General features: G+C 45.1%; 1 long non-coding RNA gene across 1 annotated transcript in view; it reads left to right on the forward strand.

Moving 5' to 3' along the window:
* The first annotated feature begins 4870 nt into the window (after window positions 1-4870).
* The window catches only part of LOC133255614 (uncharacterized), a 119091-nt gene continuing 105895 nt past the window's right edge, over window positions 4871-18066 (forward strand). The window contains exon 1 of the long non-coding RNA XR_009738994.1: window positions 4871-5562. This is a non-coding gene — a long non-coding RNA (uncharacterized LOC133255614). The remainder of the gene's footprint in view (window positions 5563-18066) is intronic.

The following is an 18066-nucleotide window of genomic DNA, read 5'->3' on the forward strand; positions in this document are numbered from 1 at the left end:
TGTGCTATGCTGTGCTTAGCTGCTCAGTCGTATCCAATTCTTTGTGACCCCATGGACTGTAGCCTGCAAGGCTCCTCTGGCCATGGGCTTTCCCAGGCAAGAATACTGGAGATCTTCCCAACCCAGGGATCGAACCCAGGTCTCCTGCATTCCAGGTGGATTCTTTACTAGCTGAGCTACCAGGGAAGCACCTAAGAAGGCCTACATGCTGCTTAAAACCAACCAGCCCACAGCCCTCTTACACTGTGGGTTTTACAGACAAGGGAATGGCACAGTGAAGTTCTCTCTCGGAGGTGGTGATGCTGTTCGCTAGGATCCCCAAGGTAGACGGGGTGTCTGCCACCCCAGCAGACAAGCTGCCCACTGTGAGTGTGTGCAGGGTTCCACCCAGGGGATGAAGCAGGATGCACACGGCAGGTTCCCTCAGCGTGCCTTGCCTCCTCTGGCTCCCGGAAGGCAGGGCCTGTCCTTACTTCTTCCCTATTCTCAACATCCAGCACAGAATCTGCCAAAGGGCAGGTGCTCAACAGATGCTCCCTGAAGGAATATAAGAAGTCTGTTTTCAGAATTCCATTATGACTGGATCATGGCTGGCCCATTGTCTCTTTTCTCCTTTATAGGGATGAGCTCATGCAATGTTCCCCAGTCCCCAGCAGCTCCCCGGTTACTCAGCTGCCACCACCTCACTGAGAAGGTGGGCTTCTCCCATGCCAGGCCCACTGGACCTCCTTTAATTCATTCCTTCCTCCCTCTTCCTTGGCTTCCTCCCTCCCTCTCTCTTTCCCTTCTGGCAGAGTGACCGGTTGTTTTGTTTGCCCAAGTCTGAGGGGTTTCCCAGGACACAGGACTTACTATGCTAAAATCAGGAAAGTCCCAGCCAACCTGGGCAAGTTGGTCATTTGACCCTCCCTTTCCCTGGTGGCTCAGAGGGTAAAGCATCTGCCTGCAATACGGGAGACCTGGGTTCGATCCCTGGGTTGGGAAGATCTCCTGGAGAAGGAAATGGCAACCCACTCCAGTATTCCTGCCTGGAGAATCCCAGGGACGGAGGAGCCTGGTAGGCAACAGTCCATGGGGTCGCAAAGAGTCTGACAAGACTTCCCTTCCCGTCCTGTCCCGTCCCTTCCCTTCCCGTCCTGTCCCGTCCCTTCCCTTCCCTTCCCTTCCCTAAGCATATAGTGGACTTATTCTGGGAAAGCACAGGCCCAGGCTGAGTTGAGATGCGTTGACTGGTTTGGGGAGTAAAAGAGCTAATTAAAGAGCCGCACTCCCTTTGTTCTGGAATGAGGAGACATTAATGACATTTCTACTCCCTTCTCATCAGCCTCTTCCTCCCATTTGTATCCTATTCCTCTTCTCTACATCTAAAACATTTCAGTTCCTTTCTTATCACACCCCCAGCCTTGATTTCTATCACAGCTAGAGTATAGAGACCAGATGAAGCTGGAGTTGGGGGTCTAGTGCCTTTTGGCCTAGGATTCCAAAGTTTGAGGTCCATGTTGACCCCACTGGGCAGCTGTTGAGCACGCTGAGGTCTCCCAACCCCTCTTCACATCCACCTTTCATTTTCTAGGGGCAGGACATTGGCGATTCAGTGGGGGTGTCCTCACAGCCTGCTTTTTGGTCAGTCTTAAAATGGGGTACCTTCTGTTCTCTGATTTTTCTGGTCTTAGTGACTCAATGCCCTGGGAATCTTTGTTTCTCACAGAGGTTGCTGAGACCAAGGGTGATGACAAGTGTGAATGAATCAGAGCCTGTCCCCGCCCCTCAGATTCACGCTGGACCAAACTGTGTGAACACACACCCACAGCACGTGTAGTGGGCTCTCCTGATGCCTCAGCTCCTTGTTAGCCTGGCCGTCCAGTGGGTAGTGCTGCAGGGCTCAGTGGTGAGTCCATTCATTTCCATACAGGAGTCTGTGTTTCCTGATGGATCCAGGCCACTTGCATGCATGCATGCTAAGTCACTTCGGTTGTTGTCTGACTGTGCAACCCCATGGACTGTAGCCCACCAGGCTCCTCTGTCCATGGGATTCTCCAGGCAAGAATACTGGAGTGGGTTGTCATGCCCTCCTCCAGGGGATTTTCCTGACCCAGGGATCAAACCTGCATCTCTTACATCTCCTACACTGGCAGGCATGTTCTTTACCACTAGTGCCATCTAGGAAGCCCAGGGCACTTGGGTTTCTCTAATTTGATTGGGTACATTATTTCTCTCCAGCACTGAATTAGAGGGTAATTGAAAGTGATGACTTGCAAGTTAGGGTTTTTATTCTATTCCTTTAAAAGTAATGTTTTTATTTATTTAAATGGGATTTATTTTTTAAAATTACTTAATTGGAGGCTAATTACTTTACAATATTGTGGTGGTTTTTGCCATGCACGTTTTTAAAAAGTTTCATTTTGTCTTACATCTGCCCTCCACTTACACCTTCACAACATATTCTTTTCCAGCTTGTATACTGGAGATGCCTTGGCATGAGCCTAGGGTAGAAGTCTTCATCTGGCTGCAGTGGAAAGAGATGCTCATGAATCTACTTCAGGAGGGCAGGTGGCCTTGTCTCTGGCCCACCAGCTTTGACAACGGTATTATCACTTCCCTTGTGGCTCAGAATCTGCCTGTAATGTGGGAGACGGGAGGATCCCCTGGAGAAGGGAACAGCTACCCACTCCAGTATTCTGGCCTGGAGAATTCCGTGGACTGTATAGTCCATGGGGTCGCAAAGAATCAGACACGACTGAGCAACTTTCCCTTTCACTTATCACAGCCTACTGAGCTGCCTTAAGGAAGCCTGCACTAGAGGAGGTGGAAGCTGGTCCCTGTTTGCCTGTAGGCCCCTCAGGAGCCTATTCTCATCTGCTTTATGATGACAGGTACAGAGGTGACACTGATGATGAAGACGAGGATGAAGATGTGATCTGAGTGTCTGACCAAGTAACATCATGCATTGATTTGGTAACTGAAACCGTCATAGCAATTAACATCCTGGGTTGATTGGTAGCAGCTATGTAAGCTGAGTGGCAAAGGATTCTGAAGTTGCATCCAGGGTCACCTGCAGACAACATGATGACCACTTAGTGATGTCAGGTGTAGCCACAAAAGGGTGTGAGGAGTGAGAATTTCATATGCTCCTCATCCATGGGGTTTTCAACCAGGCTTTTTGTCTCTCCTCATTCGTGGCAGCTGAGTCACCTTAGCTCTTTCAGTTTGTACTGGGATATTTATGGGGGTCCCAGACCCAATGGCACCCCACTCCAGTACTCTTGCCTGGAAAATCCCATGGATGGAGGAGCCTGGTAGGCTGCAGTCCATGCGGTCGCTAAGAGTTGGACATGACTGAGCGACTTCCCTTTCACTTTTCACTTTCCTGCATTGGAGAAGGAAATGGCAACCCACTCCAGTGTTCTTGCCTGGAGAATCCCAGGGATGGCGGAGCCTGGTGGGCTGCCGTCTCTGGGGTCACTCAGAGTCGGACACGACTGAAGAGACTTAGCAGCAGCAGCAGCAGCAGACCTGGTTGGTTACCCTTCACTGCTCTCCTCCTGTACTCTGGGTGCTCTGTTGAGTTTGCTGACTACCTTATTGCTAATACTTCAGGAGGGCTAGGAAAGCGATTTTTCTTAGAGTAAACCTTGCATCCCAGCCCCCACCTTTCCCCTGCTTCCTATGGGGCACTGCTGGTCTTTCAGTAAAGGGGCTGATGTCATGATGATTTCAAGCGATTTGGCCTAAAGACAACACCTACTCCCTGAACAATATCCATGAAAACTTAACACAGTTACTCGAGTGAGTCACATTTTCCCTGTGAATGTGATTTGCAGATGTCAGAATGAAGTCTCACCAGGACCGCCTTCTGAAATGGAACTTCCAGAAACAGCAGACAGACTGCTGATCAGCCATCCCAGAAAAAGAAAAGCCGCCCATAGACCAGCCAGGGCTCTGATCACACAGATGAATGCTACATTTCCAAAGAAACCGAAATCAGCATGAAAAATTTCTCTTGCAGAAAGATTCGAGCTCATAGTATACCTGGTTGCCTGATGAAAAGGAATCATTCCCCCTCCCCGCAAACTATGTGATTTTCATAATGACCCGAGGTTGTGGGCTGTGGATACAGGCTCTGAAAACGTCCTCCCGCATTTTCTGGTTGGGCATCGAGAAGCCCACGGGACCTTGCATCTTGGTGCGTGTGATAGTGAGTAACGGAGGCAAGCTTGGGCCTTCTGGTCACTCCTGGACAGTGCTCTGTCACCCCACCCTGCCTTTACAACCTGGAGGGAGCCCGCCTAAGCAGCAGTCCATTTATTTTTCTTTCAGAGAGAAATGTGTCTTTAAAAAAATAAGAATGAAGGCCAAAAATTCATCTCAATAAACATGAAGAAATTAAGCATTTTAGTTTTATTTTATAATAATTCAAAGATATTTTTAAAATGTAAAAACACTGAGGGACAGAGGAACGTAGAGACACAAAGAAATAAAAAAACACACACCCAGCACACCATGCATGGCCATGATTTATGTGAAATCACAGCTCCATTGTGTGGCTTTTCAGGATGTCAAGGTGTGATTTGTTGTTGTCATTTAGTCATGCCCAACTGTTTGCGACCCCATGGACTGTAGCCCACCGGGCTCCTCTGTCTGTGGAATTTCCCAGGCAAGAATACTGGAGTAGGTTGCCATTTCCTTCTCCAGGGGATCTTCCCCACCCAGGGACTGAACCAATAGCTTCTGGTTGGCAGGCAGATTTTGTTTACCACTGATTATCCTGGGAAGCAAAATGTGTGATTAGGGTTTCACAAATATAAGCAGAAATATTGGCAGTACTTCTCCTGGGGCCTGGTGACATAGAGGATAGAACTTGGGCCCAGAACCAGAGGTCTCTTAACCCTGGCCAAAGCCAAGGGAGATAAATGCTTTCAGTGGTGTCATGTTGAACTTCCAGAACTAAGCTATTGCCTTGGCTTCTGCTCTCTTTATCATGATGAGCAGGAAGAATACAAAGTGTAAGAGAAGGCCTGGCAAGAGAAACCAAAGCCCCAGCCTTTTAGCAACATCTGAGAGTCACCTGGGAAGCTCAAAACCCACGTGCCTGGGCCCCGCCCCAAACCATCTGAGTCAGAGCCCAGGTGGCTGGACCCGGGCGTCAGCACTGGAGGCCGGGCCAGAGGGAGAAGCCCAGTGTTCCACATGCATCCCCAAGGCGCTGACTTAGGGACGGAAGATGCACGGAAATAACTGCAATGAGACGCGGGATGCCCATGCAAAACCTTCTCGCAGGAAAGAGACTGCGAACAAAAGCTGGGGGTGACTCCAGAGGGGTCCACAGAGCAGGGCCTGCAGTGGTTGAGATGCCGCGTGAAGACAAGGGGCGCGCTCTCCGGTTGACCTTCTGTGGGACTTCGCTGGAGAGTTTGATGTTACAACATTTCCCCTCTTTTGCCTTAACTAATTTTATTCCTAATGAACTACTTTGAGCCCTGGGAGAAGGGTGCTTAAACCCCCCATGCATGTGGTCTTGGCCCTCTCTGCCTCACACAGTGCCGGGGTGCGGGAAATTCGCAGGTAGGACACATGTACTCTGTCTTGTTTAAATGCTTAGAATTATTTTTTTATTGATATATAAGTAGTATAACATTGTTAGTTTTATGTGTACAATATAATGATTTGACACACATACCTATTGTGAACATGTAACATTTGTCTTTTTCTGTCTGACTTATTTCACTTAGCATAATGCCCTCAAGGTCCGTTCACATTTGTTGCAAATAGTTGACATTTTTGAAAGTTGTTTTTTAAGTTTTTTAAAAATTGAAGTATAATTGATGTATAATATGTTACAGGTGTACAATATAGTGATTCACAAGTTTTAAAGGTTATATTGGCTATGTTCCCTGTGTTGTATAGTATATCCTTATAGCTTATTTTTATACTTAATAGTTTATATTTCTTTTTTTTTTTAATAATTTTTATTTCTTAATCCCATACCCCTGTATTGCCCCTCCCTACTTCCCTCTCCCTAGTGGTAATTACTAGTTTGCTCTCTGTATCAGTGAGTCTGCTTCTTTTTTATGTTCACTGGTTGTTATATTTTTAGACTCTACATATAAGTGATATCATACAATACTTGTCTTTGACATATTTTTCTTAGTATAATACCCTCTACGTCCATCAGTGTTGCTGCAGGTGGCAAAATTTTGTTCTTTTCTATGGCTGAGTAATGTAATATTCCATTATGTGTATATACCACATCTTCATTGTCCGTTCATCTGCTGATGGACACTTAGGGTGCTTCTGTACCTTGGCAATTGTAAATAATGCTGCTGTGGACATTGGGGTACATATATCTTTCTGAATTAGCGCTTTTGTTTTGGGGGGATATATACCTAGGAGTGGAATTGCTAGGTCATGTGGTAATTCTATGTTTAGCTTTTTGAGAAACCTTCGTACTATTTTCCACAGAGACTGCACCAATTTAGATTCCCACCAGCAGTGTATAAGGATTCCCTGTCCTCCACACCCTCACCAACATTTGTTATTTGTGTTCTTTTTGGTGAGAGCCATTCTAACAGGTGTAAAGGGGTATTCGTTGTGGTTTTGATTTGTATTTTCCTGATATTAGCAGTGGTTAGCATCTTTGCACGTGCCTATTGGCCATCTGCATCTCCTTGGAAAAAATTCTATTCGGTTCTTCTGCTCATTTTAAAATCAGGTTGTCTGATTTTTTTTTAAATGTTGATTTGTATGAGCTGTTTATACAAGCTGGATGTATCCTATATGTGTGCTATTTATGTATCCTTTATTGGTCATATCTTTTAAATATTTTCTCCCATTCAATAGGTCATCTTTATTGACAGTTTCCTTCGCTGTGCAAAATCTAATTAGGTCATATTTGTTTATTTTTGCTTTTATTTCCTTTGTTGAGGAGCCATTTTAAAAAACATACTGCTACGATTTGTGTCAAAGAGTATTCTGCCTATGTTTTTCTTTAGGAGTTTTATGGTATCCAGTCTTACCTTTAGGTCTTCAATTCATTCTGAGTTTTTTTTTAAGGTGTTGGAGAATTTTATAATTTCATTATTTTATATGTTGGTATCCAGTTTTCCTAGCACCACTTATTTCTTTAACTTTTTATTTTGTATTGAGATATAGCCAATTAACAATGTTGTGATAGTTTCAGGTCAACAGCAAAGGGACTCAGTAATACAAATACATGTGTCTATTCTCCTCCAAACTCCCCTCCCTTCCAGGCTGCCACATAACATTGAGCAGAGTTTCATGTGCTATACAGTAGGTCCTTGTTGGTTATCTGTTTTAAATACAGCAGTGTGTACATGTCCATCCCAAACTCCCTAACTCTCCCTTTGTGCCATCCTTCCCCCTGGGAACCAGAAATTCATTCTCTAAATCTGTGGGTCTCTTTGTCTTTTGTAAGTAAATTCATCTGTATCATTTCTTTTTTAGATTCCACATATTAGGGATGTCATATTATATTTCTCCTTCTCTGTCTGACTTCACTCAGTATGACAGTCTCTAGGTCCGTCCACATTGCTGCAAATGGCATTATTTCATTCTTTTTAATGGCTGAATAATATTCCATTGTATACATGTACCACATCTTCTTTATCCATTCCTCTGTTGATGGCCGTTTTGGTTGCTTCCACATACTGGCTATTGTTAACAGTGCTACAGTGAGCACTGGGGTGCATGTATCATTTTGGATCATGGTATTCTCCAGAGAGATGCCCAGGAGTGGGATCGCAGGATCATATGGTAGCCCTAGTTTTAGTTTTTTAAGGAACTTCCATGCTGTTTTCCCTTTCATGCAGAGATGGGCACAATAAATGACAGAAACAGTATGGATCTAACAGAAGCAGAAGATATTAAGAAGTGGCAATGATACACAGAAGAACTATACAAGGAAGATCTTAATGACCTAAATAACAACAATGGTATGATCACTCACCTAGAGCCAGGCATCCTGGAATGCAAAGTCAAGTGGGCCTTACAAAGCATCACTATGAACAAAGCTAGTGGAGATGGTGGAATTCCAGTTGAGCTATTTCAAATCCTAAAAGATGATGCTGTGAAAGTGCTGCACTTGATATGCCAGCAAATTTGGAAAACTCAGCAGTGGCCACAGGACTGGAAAAGGTCAGTTTTCATTCCAATCCCAAAGAAAGGCAATGCCAAAGAATGTACAAACTACTGCACAATTGCATTCATCTCACACGCTAGTAAAGTAATGCTCAAAATACTCCAAGCCAGACTGCAACAGAATGTGAACTGTGAAGTTCCAGATGTTCCAACTAGATTTAGCAAAGGAAGAGGAACCAGAGAGCAAATTGTCAACATCTGTTGGAGCATAGAAAAAGCAAGAGAGTTCCAGAAAAACATCTACTTCTGCTTTATTGACTACACCAAAGTCTTTGACTGTGTGCATCACAACAAACTGTGGAAAATTCTTCAAGAGATGGGAATACCAGACCACCTTGCCTGCCTCCTGAGAAATCTGTATGCAGGTCAAAAAATAACAGTAGAATTGGACATGGAACAACAGACTGGTTCCAAATTGGGAAAGGAGTACATCAAGGCTGTATATTGTCACCCTGCTTATTTAACTTATATGCAGAGTTCAGTCCAGTCACTCAGTCGTGTTGGCTGTTTGTGACCCCATGGACTGCAGCACACCAGGCTTCCCTGTCCATCACCAGCTCCCGGAGTTCACGCAGACTCATGTCCATTGAGTCGGTGATGCCATCCAACCATCTCATCCTCTGTCGTCCCCTTTTCCTCCTGCCCTCAGTCTTTCCCAGCATCAGGGTCTTTTCCAAGGAGTCAGTTCTTCGCATCAGATGGCCAAAGTATTGGAATTTCACTTCAACATCAGTCCTTCCAACGAATATTCAGGACTGATTTCCTTTAGGATTGACTGATTTGATCTCCTTGCTGTCCAAGGGACTCTCAAGAGTCTTCTCCAACACCACAGTTCAAAAGCATCAGTTCTTCAGCTCTCAGCTTTCTTTATAGTCCAACTCTCACATCCATATATAACTATTGGAAAAACCAAAGCTTTGACTAGACAGACCTTTGTTGACAAAGTAATGTCTCTGCTTTTTAATATGCTGTCTAGGTTGGTCACAGCGTTTCTTCCCAGGAGCAAGCATAATTTAATTTTCTTTTAATAGCTGCAGTCACCATCTGCAGTTATTTTGGAGCCCCCAAAAGTAAAGTCTCTCAATGTTTCCACTGTTTCCCCATCTATTTGGCATGAAGTGATGGGACCATATGCCATGATCTTAGTTTTCTGAATGTTGAGTTTTATGCCAACTTTTTCACTCTCCTTTTTCACTTTCATCAAGAGGCTCTTTAGTTCTTCTTCACTTTCTGCCATAAGGGTGGTGTCATCTGCATATCTGATATTATTGATATTTCTCCCAGCAGTCTTGATTCCGGCTTGTGTTTCATCTAGTCCAGCAGTTCTCATGATGTACTCTGCGTATAAGTTAAATAAGCAGGGTGAGAACCCCATGAACAGTATGCACTTTAATTTCTCTAATAATTTGTGATGTTGAGCACTTTCTCATGTGCCTCTTGGCCATATGAATGTCTTTTTTTGGAGAAATGTCTATTTAGGTCTTCTGCCCATTTTTTGATTAGGTTGTTTTGATGCTATTAAGTGTCATAAGCTGTTTGTGAATTTTGGAGACTAATTCCTTGCCAGTCACATCGTTTGCAAATATTTTCTCCTAATCTGAGCTCCACTTACTGAAGAAACTGTCTTTTTTCCATTGTATATTCTTGCCTCCTTTGTCACAGATTAGTTGACCATAAATGCATAGGTTTATTTCTGGGCTCTCTATTCCCATTGATCCATGTGTCTGTTTTTGTGCCAGTATTGTGCTGTTTTGATTACTGTAGCTTTGTAGTGTAGTCTGATGTCACGAAGTGTGATTTTTCCAGCTCTATTCTTTCTCAAAGTTGTTTTGGCTATGCAGGGTCTTTTTGTTTCCATACAAAGTTTAAAAATTATTTTTTTAGTTCTGTGAAAAATGCTATTGGTATTTTGATAGCGATTTCACTGAATGTAGATTGCCTTGTGTAGTACAGTAATTTTAATAATGTTAACTCTTCCAACCCAAGAACATGGTGTATCTTTCCATCTGTCTGTGTCATCGTCAGTTTCCTTTTTCAGCATCTTATAGGTTTGTGAGCACAGGTCTTTTATCTCCTTAGGTAGGTTTATTCCTAAGTATTTTATTCTTTTTTGATGGAATGGTAAATGTGATTGTTTCCTTAATTTCTCTTCCTGATAGCTTGTTGTTAGTATAAAAATGCAACAGAGTTCCGTATATTAATTTTGTATCCTGCAACTTTACTGAATTCACTGATGAGCTCTAGTAGTTTTCTGGTGTGTCACGTGCAAAGAAAGTGTGAAAGAAAGTGAAGTTGCTCAGTCGTGTCCAACTCTTTGCGACCCCGTGGACAGTAGCCTGCGCCAGGCTCCTCCATCCATGGGATTTTTCTAGGCAAGAGTACTGGAGTGGGTTGCCATTTCCTTCTCCAGGGAATCTTCCCAACCCAGGGATCGAACCCAGGTCTCCTGCATTATAGACAGACGCTTTACCATCTGAGCCACCAGGGAAGTCCTAACAGTGACAATTTTACTTCTTCCTTTCCAACTTGGATTTCTTTTCCTTCTTTTTCTAATCTGATTGCTATGACTAGGACTTCCAAAACTATGTTAGACAAAAGTGACAAGAGCAGGCATCCCTGTCTTGTTCCTGATCTGAGAAGGTATGCTTTCAGCTTTTCACCACATACCTGTGGGTTTGTCATATATGGCCTTTACTATGTTGAGGTATATCCCCTCCAAGCTCAACTCTGGAGAGTTTTTTAATCATCAGATCAGATCAGTCGCTCAGTTGTGTCCGACTCTTTGCGACCCCATGAATCACAGCACGCCAGGCCTCCCTGTGGTGATTAATTTTGTCAAAGCTTTTTCTGAATCTATGGAGATGACTATACGGTTTTTCTTTTTTAAGTTGTTACTGTGGTATATCACATTAAATTGCTGATACTGAAAAAACCCTTACTTTCTGGGATAAATCCCACTTGAACATGGTATGATCCTTTTAATGTATTATTGGATTTGGTTTGCTAATATTTTGTTGGGAACTTTTCCATCATGCTTATCGGTGATACTGGCCTGTGTTTTTCTCTTTTAGTGATATCTTTGTCTGGATTTGGTATCAGGGTGATGCTGGCCTCATAGAACGAGTTCAGAAGAGAACACACATTCTTACATAGAATCCCTACAGCTGCTCTCTTCTTAAGGAGAGGACAGACATACAGAAAGCCACACCAACCACCACTAGAGGTCTCCTACCAGGACAAACAGAAAGTTGGCCACAGTGTCTCAGTGAAGGACTCAGACTATACAGGAAAAGTTTCCAAACTTTTCTGAGATGGAATCAGGATGAGGAATTTCCCCTTTGTAAGTGATCTTAATGAAGCTGTGAGACATCATTTTAGATCAATATCAGTATCACAACCCTTGATATTGCTGCCCTCCTCCAGGAACCCTAGGCGCCGTTGGCCTCCCTCCTGTCTGTTACAGAGAAGGTGCTCAGCTTTGCATCCTGTACGATATGCAGCTTAGCTCCTACCTGGCATAATAGAAGTGGAGTGCATGTTGGTGGAATGAGCCATTAGAGTGCAGCTGGTGCTGTGGGGGCTTCATGGACTAGATTCCCTGACTCTCCCAGGAGAGCAGATCCCACCTCCTGTTGCTGAAGCGTAGACAGAAATGCTCTCTGTGAACACAGGCTCAAGGCAAGCATTTCTACTGTTCCGAGCTCCTTCAAAATGAGGGCTGAGAAGAAGAGAATGGACTAGAGGTGGTCTAGTGGTCTTAAGACTTAAGTCTTAAGACTTGGAGGCAGGAGGGCTGACGGCAAAATGGGGTCAGATGGCCTGATCTCACCCCTCAGGGCAGGGCCGATATTTTGGGGAGGCAGTTGAGGGAGCAGAGCCCCAGGTGTCACTGCTTCCCAGAAAACACAGCTTGTGATCAGGTGAGATTTTATGATGCCAAAGTCCTTCTGGGAGGCCCAGACCACTCTGACATTGGGTGTCCAAGGGGATTCACGAACTAAATTTTTGTGTTGGTGAGAACGCTTTTTGTTTCTTTCTCAACAGGAGAGCTGTGTAAGCTCCCAGAGCCCCTCTGGAGCCTTGAAAGACTTGCCACGTTCTGAACACGGCATCCTGCCCATACCCTTAGGAGACAATTATGTGGGAGCTTACATCTCCATTGCTCAGTCTTGCTTTATTTTTTGCCTGTAGCGTATAAAAGTTTCCAATCTGTGTCTCCCGTGCACTGATGCTCCGGATGAATCACATTCTGAGGTAGAGCTTGGAGCCCAGCCGTGTCTGAAATGTTGGTGAGAGGATGCAGATATGTTGGTCAGAGCAATTTCAGAGGGAGGTCAGGGCCTGAGAGGTTTTGGCTGCAGTGCTGGCGGTTAGGTTCGAGTCATTTGGACAAACGGATTCATGCTGGCTGAATGGGCCCGCTCAGACAAGGGGAAATAAAAGACTACTACTCTAATCAAGGCTAAGTCGCATCTCCCAGCCAGGCAGCTGCTGTCAGGGCCTAGGAATGTCTGTTCTGGGATGCTAAGGCCCAGCCCGCCCCTGTCAGCCGAGACCCTGCACCTGCCCCGGCCAGGAACAGTGGTCAGAGATGGAGGCTGGGGAAGAGAAAATCTAGGTCAACCTCTGTTGCCTTTGAAGATTCTGGGTTTGTGATCTGAAATGTATCAATACTTCTCATTTGGTCCAGATAACTACCGGCCCCCGAGTTTATGAATGCAGGCAGCGAGTCAGGTGGCTGCGAAGAAACCTAGGTTTGGTCCAAGACTGAGGTGCCCTTGGATTGACTGCCTCCATCTCCCAGGCTGGAGAATGGGCCCTGCCTTTCTTCAGGGGCTGCAGTGTGCTCACTGTCCTGCCATCTCCTCCTCCTCCTGTCCCTTCTGGAAAGGGGGACTTGGTCTGAAGTTTCCTGGTTGTTTCTTTGATGGAAACACTTGGACCCTTGAGAGTCAATAATATCTATTCCTTTTGGCAGGGGCAGTCAGGGAGGGCAAACTGACCTTTGTGTTTAAGAAGAGGTCGTTTTGATTTCCCTGGTGGTCCAGTGGTTAAGACTCCTTGCTTCCACTGCAGGATGAACTTAAGATCCTACAAGCCATGCGGTGTGGCAAAAGAAAAAAAAAAAAAAGCATTTAGGCCAAATTTTCTCAAATCTGGTTGCACCTTAGACTTATCAGGAGGCAGGGGTTAACAATATCCATGCCTGGATTCTACCCAGATATTTCTCATTTAATTGCTTAGCATGAGACTCTGTCGTCAACAGTGCTCATAACGCGTCTCGGGGACACTAACATGAGACCAGGGTTGGGAACCTCTGGTTTCAAGCTCTCAGCTGAAGCAAAATCTGAGGGTGTAGGGATCTCTGTGATTAGATGATAAATGCCCAGAGAGCAAGAACAGTGCTCCCCTGTTTTGGCCTCTCCTCCCTTGGAGTTTAATAGAACGCAGTACACAGTGGGTTCTCAGTAAGCATTTATATATGAATTCTTGGATGCGTAGACGAACCAACAGTAACATTCCTTTAAAAAAACCTCATCCACTTGAGGCAGTGACTACTATTTTAAACATGCCGCAATGAGAGGCCCTTGCAGGGAAGTCTGGGCCAGCTGGACCTGCCCGCCACAGTTACACTCAGCACCATTCTAACCACTTAAGAAATGTCTGGATGGAAAAACTTCCCAGACAATGGAAAGCAGAAAGTGTCTAGGGTATTCTTTTCTTTTCTTTTTTTTTTTTTTTGAGGGGGAGGGGTGGGGGGACAGTGTCAAGGCTCTGATAATGAAAACATAGATTATTTGCTTCTATAACCCACTGGGGAGGATTATCTCATCATCTAGTTTTCCTTTGAGAAGTTAGACAATAGTGTCTAGCTTGTCTGAATACCTCTGGAAGGATCCTTTGCCGTTATGCCCCAAAACACCATTAAGATCCAGTGTATCAGCTCTGGGTCTGGGCACTTCACTCTGATAAGGAAGGAAACTAAGAAAATCATGAGACAGTAGAGAGTTGAGCAGGAAGATGAGGTCAAGAGAGGGTGACAAAGGCATTTAGAATAAAAGCTTCCGCTGCAGGTGTTCTTGCTACATGGCAGTATCCTTGGTGGATTATATTTTTTAAATTGACCTGAAAGCATACAGGTTTCAGATTAAAATTTAATTAAAATTCAGATTTTAAAAGGTAGTAAATACGAGAAGGAGGGATTCTGAATCGATGATTAAGAGACTAGATGGAGTTTCACAATTAAGTGCTTAAAATACCATGAACAGGAGATTTCTTGCCTCCGTTTCCTTTTGTTCCTTTCTCTCTCTCCTTTTCTTCCTCCCTTCCTTCCCATAAACACTGACCAAACTAAGAAGAAAACTCATAGCCTTCACATCCCCTCAAAGAGGTCCTGCGTTAGTAGGGACGATTGGAAAGGGCAGTTCTGATGAACGAGGAACGTGAGACATGACGTGGGAAGGAGTTGAGAGAGGAGGGGCTGTGTTCTCAAAAGGGAGGAGAAGGTTCGCAAATGAACCCAGCGCCGGTTCTCAGCCTGAAAGAATATCTCAGGCCCTCCCATCCAGATCCTCCTGGGCCCCGTAACGAGCCGGGGGTTGTCTGGCCTTTCTTAAATGTCTGCAGTCAGCTCCAGCATCCTTGAGACAAGCAACAGACAAAGTCTGTGTCAGTTTTACAGGAAGGTTATGAGAGAAAATTGGCAACCTGGCTGAACCAAAAAAGGTAATTTAACAGCTCATATAACTGAAATGTCCAAGGCTTATGTCTGGTTTCAATCAAGGCAGGATGCAGGGGCTCAAATAGGACCATCCAGAGTCTTCCACCTTCCCCTGCTCTCAACCCTGCTTCCCTCAGGCTCAGCTTCACTGGCAGACAGGAACAGCGACCCCCCTTAACTCCAATCAGCCCGGCACTCAGGAAGAAGAGAGCATCTCTTTTCTACTAGTCTTGTAGGAAAGATTTCCCTTGTGGCTCGGCTGGTAAAGAATCTGCCTGCAATGTGGGAGACCTAGGTTTGATCCCTGGGTTGGGAAGATCCCCTGGAGAAGGGAAAGGCTACCCACTCCAGTATTCTGGCCTAGAGAATTCCATGGACTGTATAGTCCATGGGGTCCCAAAGAGTTGGACACAACTGAGCAACTTTCACTTTTCACTTTCTCTAGGAAAGACACTCTCTTTATCCCAGCTTGAGTCGCGGCTGATTCCCAAGCTAAGAAGAAAGGGATAATGAAGGATAACTCCAGGGTTTCAGAAGAGGGGAAACTGGAAAAGATGAATACCTGGATCAAAATCATTGTATAACGTTATATATACTATGCTTCCATAAAAGGAGAAAAAATAATCAGAGCACTGGTTTGGGAAAAAGAAGTCGGAGAGGAAGAATTGGGTTCAGACAAGTCAGAGGAAGTGGTCGGATGCTAATGAGTGGGGCGAGGGGTGGTGGTTAGAAGCATGAGGATGGGGGTTTTGTGGAGAAGCTGGACTTGGAGACGAGGAGTTGGGTCCTACAGAGAGGAGAGCCAGAGCTACAGAACTGGTCATGTTTAGTAGGGAGAGTGCGTGACACCTGGTGAGGGCTCTCTCCAGGGGGCTTGTGAGCTCTAAACATTCTGCAAATGCAAATTTCTGTTATCATCAGGATTATGTGTGAGATAGGAGGAAAACAAGACACCAGTGATAAGGAAAAGAGAGTGTAGACGGAGGCTTCATATACTATAGGTCATAATAATCATCATTAATCAGGATTTTTTAATTGATGTATAGTTGATTTACACTATTGTTTCAGATGTAAAGCAAGGGAAGCAGAGACTAGCTCTAACCTATTCCCACACACACACATATATATATATTCCCACATATAAATGTGTGTGTGTGTGTGTTCTGTTTTCAGATTCTTTTTCCTTGTAGGTTATTATAAAATATCAAGTTCCCTGTGCTATACAGTAGGTCCTTGTTGGTTATCTGTTTTATATATATTAATGTGTAGGATTTTTTACAAGTGATAGGAAACTCAATTCAAATTGGTTTAATAACAATAAAACAGTACATTGACTCCTGTAACAGGTAAGTCCAGGGTAGCTGAGGTTCAGATGCATTCAGGCGCTCTGTGATTTATGGACTTGTCTTACTCTTTTACCTTATTCTTCCCTCTGTTGGCCCAGAAGCCTTCTCCTTATGAAGACAAAACAGCTGCCAGGAACACCATTCTATCTTTTCCATCAGGAAGAGCAATTCTCCTACAGACAGTTTCAATGAAATTCTCTGAATGAGTCTGACTCTGGTGTAGCCCATTATATGCCCATTTCTAAGTCAATGCTGTCATGCTCTGATTTTTAGAGTTAAATCAACACCCATCTCAAGTTACGACTAGAGGCATCCAAACCACTAGACTGAAAATGAGGGACAAATGGTTCCCTGAAGGAGGACTGGGGTGCTTTTCCCAAAAGGAGGTGGAATGGATACAGCAAAAACAATGACTCTCTACCGAATAAACCGAGGGAAGAATGTCAGGGCTGCTGGTAGTCACCAGGGTCTGAAGACCCAGAGGTTGAAGATGGGAAGTGAATGGGCACAGTATGGTTTAGACATGTGGCTGACTCATTTGTTTCTTTAAAAGATCAGAAATACAGGAGGAGAACAAATTTTAGGGGGGTGAAGGGATAAGTGGAAGTAGAAATCTCATGGAGGCAGGGATCTTATATTTTAAAGACCTTGATCCGTAAAAGGAAGCAGAGACTAGCTCTAACCCATTCCCACCACTTCTGAGCGAGGCACTGTGTAGGTGCTAGGAGGGCTGAAATGAATCATTCCCAGCCTGTGTCCTCAAGAAGCTCGCAGCCTGAAAAGGAAGAGAGAACTGTGAATGAGCAGAGTATGCAGAGAAGGGACGCCTGGTGACTCCAAAGCTGAAGACAGGGAAGGCGCACCAGTGACAGCCTGCTGTTAGGTCAGAGTTATCCTTTAGGAGAGAAGGATGAGCTCTCTCCCAGGGTACTGGGGAAGGCTTTTCACGCAAGATGGTCCCTGATGTGGGTTTAGTGGGATGAATGGGAGTTTGCTTCAGGAAGCCAAATGGAGAAAGGAGCGCTAAGCAAAGGCAAAGATTTCTTAAGAGGCTCATGGGTGTATAGTAAGAACTCTGGGGGTGGGGAAGGGCAAGTGAGGAAGGGCCCTTGTGATGTGCCAGAGGCGGGGGCTTTGTTCGGAGGTGGTGGGCGGGGCACAGAGAAAGTTTGCAGTCAGGGCAAGATATGCTTGATTAGCATGTGGGAAAATGTCTCTGAAGTCAGTCTGGGGAATGTGCTTCGTGGAGACAGGCCAGTTCAGAGGATGTGTGGCAGTGACAGAGGTTAGCACAAGGACAGGGAAGGGAGGACAGAGTGGAAGGATCCCTGGGAGCAGGAATTCACAGAACCAGTGATGACAGGATGAGGGAGTAGGTAACACAGGAGCTCTGAGTGCAGGCGATGGGGCTGTGATTGGAGGAAAGGAACCCTGGACAGGAAGACCCCAGAGGTGCAGGTGGGGAATGGATAATAGAGGAGAGAGTTCCCCAGAGAGCCAAGGGGAAGGCGGGTGGGCGGGCCTCGGACACATGTAGAGACCAAGACAGGCTGAGCACCGGGTGGGAAGGAGGCATGGAGAATGCGGATAAGAATCCCGAGTGTTAATGAGGAGGGCGGACTAGTTGGAAGGCTTTAATTTTCTCAGTTAAGAAAGAGGGGACTCTCCTGTTGGGCATGAGTGGGTTTCAGATTTTCCCTGTGGGGAAAAATGGGGAGAGTAAAGCACCAACCAATCACTGAGTCATGCCAACTCCACCCGCACGGGGCCCTCCTCTCCTCTCCTGCCCTTTGCCTCAGCTGGGGCCTCATTAACGACACCAGTGTATGCAGGGCTGCAGTGGGA

The sequence above is a fragment of the Bos javanicus genome, chromosome 10 (genome assembly GCF_032452875.1).
Source record: "Bos javanicus breed banteng chromosome 10, ARS-OSU_banteng_1.0, whole genome shotgun sequence".
Classification (NCBI taxonomy): Eukaryota; Metazoa; Chordata; class Mammalia; order Artiodactyla; family Bovidae; genus Bos; species Bos javanicus.